The 8,389-nt window shown below is 38.8% G+C and overlaps 1 protein-coding gene across 2 annotated transcripts in view; it reads left to right on the forward strand.

Annotated features, from left to right (window-relative positions):
* The first annotated feature begins 7,649 nt into the window (after positions 1-7,649).
* The window catches only part of LOC137657035 (uncharacterized), an 18,755-nt gene continuing 18,015 nt past the window's right edge, over positions 7,650-8,389 (forward strand). Inside the window, exon 1 of one of the 2 annotated variants that reach the window (XM_068391395.1) lies at positions 7,650-7,853. The gene's annotated coding sequence lies outside the window, so the exon portion shown is untranslated. The remainder of the gene's footprint in view (positions 7,854-8,389) is intronic. The other variant, XM_068391394.1, reaches the window with a different exon arrangement.

Raw genomic sequence — 8,389 nt, forward strand, 5'->3', positions numbered from 1 at the left:
AAAGCGTATGATAGAGTTGATAAGGAAGCAATGTGGAATGTGATGAGGTTATATGGAGTTGGTGGAAGGTTGTTGCAAGCAGTGAAAAGTTTCTTCTAATGAAGTGAGCGATTGGTTTCCAGTGAGAGTGGGGCTGAGACAGGGATGTGTGATGTCGACGGGGTTGTTTAACTTGTATGTTGATGGAGTGGTGAAAGAGGTGAATGATCGAGTGCTTGGACGAGGATTGAAACTGGTAGACGAGAATGGCCATGAATGGGAGGTAAATCAATTGTTGTTTGCAGATGATACTGTACTTGTTGCAGAAGCGGAAGAGAAGCTTGGCCGATTAGTGACAGAATTTGGAAGTGTGTGTGAGAGAAGGAAGTTGAGAGTTAATGTGGATAAGAGTAATGTTATGAGATATACGAGAAGGGAAGGTGGTGCAAGGTTGAATGTCATGTTGAATGGAGAGTTACTTGAGGAGGTGGATCAGTTTAAGTACTTGGGGTCTGTTGTTGCAGCAAATGGTGGAGTGGAAGCAGATGTACGTCAGAGTGTGAATGAAGGATGCAAAGTGTTGGTGGGAATTAAGGGAGTAGTAAAAAATAGAGGGTTGGGCATGAATGTAAAGAGAGTTCTGTATGAGAAAGTGATTGTACCTACTGTGATGTATGGATCAGAGTTGTGAGGAATGAAAGTGACTGAGAGACAGAAATTGAATGTGTTTGAGATGAAGTGTCTAAGGAGTATGGCTGGTGTATCTCGAGTAGATAGGGCTAGGAACGAAGTAGTGAGGGTGAGAACTGGTGTAAGAAATGAGTTAGCAGCTAGAGTGGATATGAATGTGTTGAGGTGGTTTGGCCATGTTGAGAGAATGGAAAATGGCTGTCTGCTAAAGAAGGTGATTAATGCAAGAGTTGATGGGAGAAGTACAAGAGGAAGGCCAAGGTTTTTGTGGATGGATATAGTGAAGGAAGCTCTCGGTGATAGGAGGATAGATGTGAGAGAAGCAAGAGAGCATGCTAGAAATAGGAATTAATGGCGAGAGATTGTGACGCAGTTCCGGTAGGCCCTGCTCCTTCCTCCGGTGCCTTGGATGACCGCGGAGGTAGCAGCAGTAGGAGATTCAGCATTATGAAGCTTCACCTGTGGTGGATAACGGGGAGGGTGAGCTGTGGCACCCTAGCAGTACCAACTTAACTCGGATGAGTCCCTTGTCAGGCTAGGAGGAACATAGAGAGGAGAGGTCCCCTTTTTTGTTTCATTTGTTTGATGTCGGCTACCCCCCAAAATTGGGGGAAGTGCCTTGTTATATGTATGTATTATTATTACTTGCTAAGCTACAACCCTAGTTGGAAAAGCAGGATGCTATAAGGCCAGGGTCTCCAACAGGTAAAATAGCCCAGTGAGGAAAGGAAACAAGGAAAGAAAATTAAGAAGAGTAACAACATTAAAATAAATATCTCCTACGTAAACTATAAAAACTTTAACAAAACAAGAGGACGAGAAACAAGACAGAACAGCATGCCCGAGTGTACCCTCAAGCAAGAGAACTCTAACCCAAGACAGTGGAAGACTTTGGTACAGAGGCTATGACACTACCCAAGACTAGAGAACAATGATTTGATTTTGAAGTGTCCTCCTAAAAAAGCTGCTGACCATAGCTAAAGAGTCTTATCTACCCTTAACAAGTGGAAAGTATCCACTGAACAATTACAGTGCAGAAGTTAGCCCCTTGGGTGTAGAGGAATTGCTTGGTAATCTCAGTGTTATCAGGTGTATGAGGACAGAGGAGAATATGTAAAGAATAGGCCAGACTATTTGCTGTGTGTGTGTCTGTGTGAGTGTGTAGGCAAAGAGAAAAAGAACAGTACAGTATTCAGTACAGCATCTTGGCAATGGTCCCCAAGATGATCAAGAAAGACTAAGAAGAGGGATAGGATAGAAATAGAGCAAAAAGAAGAAAATTATTGAGAAGCATTATCAAGGTATACATGTAGAAGCCCTTGCAATACTGTACAATCTTAGAATGTTGGCAATTTGCACAATTTAGAAAAAAAAAAGTCATCAAAGCAAATGATGGTGCGAAAGGGGTGCTAACATTGGCAGAACAAGGGCCATATATTCTAGATAACGTCAAGAATTTGCTTCTCACGTGGATCAGTGAGCAGTTAGCAGGAGGTATGATAACAGAGAACATTATTTGAAAAAAAAGGAAAGTTTTATTTGATAACCTAATGGAAAAGGAGGCAGGTACATCAGCACATCAAGAAAAGGAACATTCAAAGTGAGTCATGGCTGGTTTGAAAACTTGGAGAGGAGACCAAGTATCCATAGTGATATGTGACTTGATGAGGCTGCAATCTTCAAAGTCAAGGCACCAGAGGCATAGAGGCATATGTGTCCAAATTTTTAAGAGTTTGTGTATTCCAGTCTTACATGCCGCAGCAAATGTTCAACTGCAACGAAACCGGTCTGTTCTGAAAGATTGTTTTTGGCGACCTTCATTACTGCAAAAGAGAAGCAATTTCCAGTCACAAGTCCATCGAAGACCGTTTAACCCTGCCCTTCTGTGCTAAAGCCAGTTGGGATTGCAAAATGAAACCTCTCCTGGTGTATTACTCAGAGAATCCATAATCCTTTAAAAATACTAGGTACAGGAGAAGCAAGTGAATGACATGTGGAGGTTAATCAAAAGGCTTGGTTGACCTGCATTTTGTGTATGAAATTAATTGATAAGGATTTTGGTCCTAAGGTCAAAAAGTAAGTTTACCTTATGGACAAGAACCAACTATTTAAAGCCTTGATGCTTATGAACAAAGCTTATACCCATTTTCCAGCCATTGATGATGACCTTGTGGAGGAGATCAAATATATCAAGATTAGTTCCTCACCCAACACCACTCCACTTCTTCAACTCATCGATCAGCAAGTGATCTCAAATAGAAGAAAACTATATAAAGGCAAAGTTCCAAAGTTTTGGAAAGAACTTTTTTTACATTGTCAACTACCTCTAAATCATTAATAAAGCCTGGAAAGGGATCACCAAGAGAACTCTCATTTCTGCATGAAGGAAACTGGGGCCTGAATGCGTTGCTGGGCGTGATTTTCAGGAATTTGAACCCTTGCAGGAAGCAGTTGACAATGACAGTGTGATCTTGGGCAAGAAAATTATGTTGAAGGTAGACAGGGACTACAATAGTAATCTGCTTGAAGAAAGTACCGAGCAGCTGAGAGCCCAAGAGCTGTTGGAGTTACATAAGGAGCACCAACAAGATGTGGCGGAGGAGTTCTCATTTGAAGAAGAGGAGGGACAGAAATACAGAATGACAAACCTCTCTCTTTGAACAAAATGAGGGAAATGATAGAAATGTGAGAAACCCTGAAAATTTTTTAGGGACAAATTTCCCAGATAAGGCTTTTGGCAGGGTAAACCGAGAATCTATTCAAGGCCAATGCAATATCCAATTTTCATACCATTTTAAAGAAAAGACGAAAACAGTCATCTCTAGATTGGTTCTTTGTAAAGGTTGAACGTAAGAGTGAAAAAGACAACAAAGTGCCCAACAAGTATAAATTAAGTGATCCACTTTATGATAGTGAATGCCGTTCAAGAGAGAGAAGTAATACTTACCAGAAGTTCTCGTGGAGGGAGATTCTATCCAAGTTGTAACCCCACCCCTCCTCCTCCTCCTCTCTCGAATCCCTCATGGCAGCCACTACTATCCTAAAAGGTGAAGTGTGAGTTAATTTGTCAATATTTTTATTGTAAATGATTAACTTGTATTCATTTCTGATGTTATGAGTTATAATTTGTTCTTTAAATAACATTACAAACCTTTAAAATGAGTGTATATGTGTATTTATGGTTGTCTGAAATGCATCAAGTGTATTCCCTGTATTTCTTATGAGAAAATTTGATTTGCTCTATGAACATTTGTGGTTGTGAGCTCGGGCCCAGAACGGATTAAAATCTGTAGCCTGAAAGCATATGGTAGGCTATATCTAAGGAATATTTAAATATTATTATAAGTCTCAGAAATGCATATGATAGCTTCATAGCATGAAAAGAATAAACTTCAATGAAACTAGGCAAAATTCTTATCAGGAACTAATAGTAAAATACCTAGGGAAATGCATATTAGATCCTAAAGTTAAAAAACAGGTTTTTGTGTGTATGCCTAATTGTATGCACAAGGAGTCAGAAAACGCTGAAGGTTCCAAGGGAGACAAGGGAATGCTTTAGATAATAAGAATTACTTTTCTGCATTCCCTTACAATGAAAGTCAAGATGTCCAAAATCCTAAGAAGTTGACCCTTAAGTCAAGATGAAAAAGCTTGAGCCTTCACTCAAAATGTCTAAAGGGGAGAAGCTTGAGTCTAAAGTCAAGATGTCCAAAGCAGGAGAATCTTAAGCATAAGTTAAGATGTCCAAAACAGGAAAAGCTTGAGCTTTAAAGGTTTAAAGGCCAATCCTGAATGGCAGAGGCAAGGGACTGACACTGCCCTAGCTAGCCGGACAATTCCCTAGAGACTGACCATATATACTTAGCACCCATGCCCCCTCTCCACCCAAGCTGAGACCAGGGAAGGTCAGGTAATTGCTGATGATTACTCAGTAGGTAGACCTATAGGCTTCCACAAACCCCCCATCCTTAGCTCACAAGAATGGTGAGGTTGCAGACACTACAAAAAATTACCGAGCTTCAGGGGGACTCAAACCCCAGTTTGGCAGATTGTCACGTAGGAACGTTTCCAATGGGCCACAAAGCTGGAGAAGCTTCGGGCCAAAGCAGGGGAACCTTGAGCCCTAAGTCGAGATGTCCAGAGCACAGGAAGCTTGAACCCTAAGTCAAGATGTCAAAAGCAGCAGAAGCCTGAGATTCAAGTCGAAATGTATACTGCTGGAAAAGCTTGACATTAAATCAAGATGCCCAAATCAGGGTAAGCTTGAGTCTTAAGACGAGATGTCTAGCGTAGGAGAAGCTTGAACCTAGGGATGTGTAGAACAGGAGAAGCTTGAACCTTAAGTCAAGATGATCAAAATAGGAAAAGCTTGAGCCCTAAATCAAGATCCCAAAGCTGGAGAAAACTGAATCTTAAGTAAAGATTCCAAAGCAGAAGAAATTGGATCCTTAAGGCGAGATGTTAAGAGCAAAAGAAGTTTGAACATTAAGTCAAGATGTCCAAAACAGGAGAAACTTAAGCTTCCAGTCAAGATGTTCATAAAAGTAAAGAAGCTTGAATCCTAAGTCTAGATGTCCAAAACAGAAGCAGCTTGAGCCTTATGATGCCCAAATAAAAAAAAAAAAAAAAACGAGCCTTCAATCAAGCTGTCCAAAGCAGGAGAAGCTTGAATCTATAGTCATTAAGGAAATATGAGAAAATCCAACAAACAAATAACAAACGCACATGTAACTGGAGAAATGTATGCTCTAACAAGATGATAAAGATCGCAAATTGATTTATATTTCTCACATAACTAATTGGGTCACTGCAAGACATAGGTCAACTGGTTAATCCGGGGATCCCAATGGTGGGGATAATAGTACGTCGTCATCCTTACTCGGATGCTGCAGGCAGGCCATCCTACAACTCTCTCCTATGTTAGTTGAACGTTTGGCCCTTTAGAAAAGGTACCCTACCATCGGGATCAGCATTGCTTGGTAATATGATATAATATCTAACAAATACTATGTTTATCGGATAGTTTGTCGGTATTGTAAGTATTCTAAGTCATTCTTTGCAGTCCTTAGTCAGGTTTCACTTATGTCAGACGAAAATGAGAAACTCTTATCCTAATTTTTCCTAATACGTTGATGAAATTAAAATACGGTTATACTATTGTTAGTAATGCTAATGATGATAATTATAATGATAATGAAATGCCATACAACATATTAAATTTATAATGGGTTTAAAAAAAACCACATCCATAATCTCTTCATCTAATTTGGTGTTTCGCCAAAACCCTCATTAACCCATATTTTTCATAACGCTGACCATCCTTTGCCTTCAGATCTTCCCAGACAGTACCGTAACATATCCTGTTCACAATGCAGCTAATTCTAATAGCGAATCGGTGGAGCTTCAAAAGTTCAAAATGCAGCGAATTCTTTTTTTTTTTTTTTTTGTTTTTTTTTTTTTTTTTTACTTTTTCTTTTTAAGTTGAACAGGCATGTGTATTTATGTTGAACAGTCGGACATACGTCTCTATAGTTTATATTATTATCTGTCTATTTTAATGTTACTGCCCTTTAAATATTCTATATCAATTGCTCATTACTTCTCTTGTAGTTTATTTATTTATTTCCTGTCTTTACTGGGCTATTTTCGCATGTTGGGGCCCGAGGGCTTATAGCATCTTGCTTTCCCAACTAGGAATGTAGCTTAGCTAATAATAATAATAATAATAATAATAATAATAATAATAATAATAATAATAATAATAATAATAATAATAATAATAATAATAATAATAATGAAAATAATAATAATAATTATATCAGGTCGTTCCACACTTCCCGTCTCTCACGACTGCAGAAAAGTTCCGATTTTAGTTGAGGTTGGGGGTTGGGGTGTCTTGTACCCAGTTTCCCTAAGGATGGGGCCAGCGTTGACCCAGCGATCATCTTTCCCTATTACAGGTCTCGCGTACTCTCTCCCGCGGTGTCTACGTCACTCCCTTTCGCAAAGTTACCAAGTTCTAATTTTACTCAAAAAACACATAGAAAACCTGAATAATATTGCCATAGCAAGTGATGCATTTACATAGTTGAAACTGAGGCTGATTGATTTATTATCTACTAAATGAAAATTACCCCTGAACGCGAAACGACCCAACACTCGTCGCAGTGATTCCCACGAAAGAATTCTCTCTTTTTCTCTCCTGAAATCGTTTAATTTAAATAGAAACTCCCAATTCATTAAGCTACTGTTGCGCATCTCAGATGCTATGGAATTTAAAAAGGACTTGTACTCAAAGCCCAGTAAATAAAAGATACTGGTTGATATACAAACATGATACAAAAAGAAATGCAAAATGATGGGAAGATTGTTTGACTCAGTAAACGATAATAGATGTAGCCTATTAATATGCTACTTTCTAAAACAACTCGCGTGATAATTTTCATTTTTGTGCATTGTTGGTTATTTCTACAAAAATAGTTACAAAGAGGCTCCTGATAAAATGGAAACCAGTATGAAGAACTGTTATTTAATATCTAGGTCATAGGTAAGTGTCTGGCTATCGCCTAGTACATGTGTTGCCAGATGAATTGCAAATGAATTCTGTTTATTCGCTATATTTAAAGATAGCATTAGACGTTCATTGACGCTAGTAATATTGTGCTACCAAACGCTGCCATGCGAAATGAATATTACAACCAATTGAAATCTGCTTTGGTCGTAGATTGCCTTCGGGGAAACGTTTGCCGATTGATAAACATTAGCGTAAACCATTCTTAAGTACTACAAAATCATTTTGCGAAACATGGAAGAAATGTGCATAAAAAGATTCACAAAACATTACTAATCATTGCCATTATTACAAATGCCTCAACTACATGCACAGTTTGCTCGAACTACTCCTATTATATCCCCTCCATTCCCCCCCCCCTTCCCCCCCCCCCCCACCACCACCACTCCCTCAATGGACGACGACAAGGCGAGAAGTGGTACCAGATCCCAGACTCGGCCAACAGAGATACGAGAGGAGAGGGCCAGAGCCAGTCCACTAGAGCCACTCATCCATATCTAGTCAACTCCCACCGTTTACCCGAAGGAGCAGAGACGAAGAAGGCGTTGTTGGTGTATATTTTTATATAAATAAGTGTACCAATTCTCGTATCGCCAGTGCGACGTATTGTAAAGTGAGTTGACGATCCAGAATTCTTTGCCTTCTGTCGATGTTCTTTTTCTAACATTTAAAAGTCAACTATAGAAAGTTGTAGGGTATAGAATAGTTTTAAGAGCTAAAGGTCTATTACTAATGTGGTATATAATTAATTGACGTACTTTCATTGAAACGTTACGACAGAACGAGGAAGTATTTCAACTAATGGTTGAAGGAAATACAGAAAATTGAACTAATCAATCCTTTAATTGAAGTTTCAGATGTAGAAACACTATTTCTTTTTTTTATGGAAATTAACCTATAGAGGTGGTTTTGATAACGTTGCGCTGTTTAAATATAGTGAATGAAGTTTGTTTCGATGTAACCTCAAATTAACACAAAAATATCATGTGAAAAATTATCAAATTTTTACTTTCCATAAACAAACGTGAATCATATCCTAGTAGATTAAAATACATTAATAAGTAATGATTATTGAAAACGTCCAAGCTGCACAAGCCTTAAAGCCTATCACTTAAAAGGCGACCTGGACCAAATATGATGTGAAAAAAC

Source organism: Palaemon carinicauda, chromosome 18 (genome assembly GCF_036898095.1).
Source record: "Palaemon carinicauda isolate YSFRI2023 chromosome 18, ASM3689809v2, whole genome shotgun sequence".
In the NCBI taxonomy this organism is placed as follows: domain Eukaryota; kingdom Metazoa; phylum Arthropoda; class Malacostraca; order Decapoda; family Palaemonidae; genus Palaemon; species Palaemon carinicauda.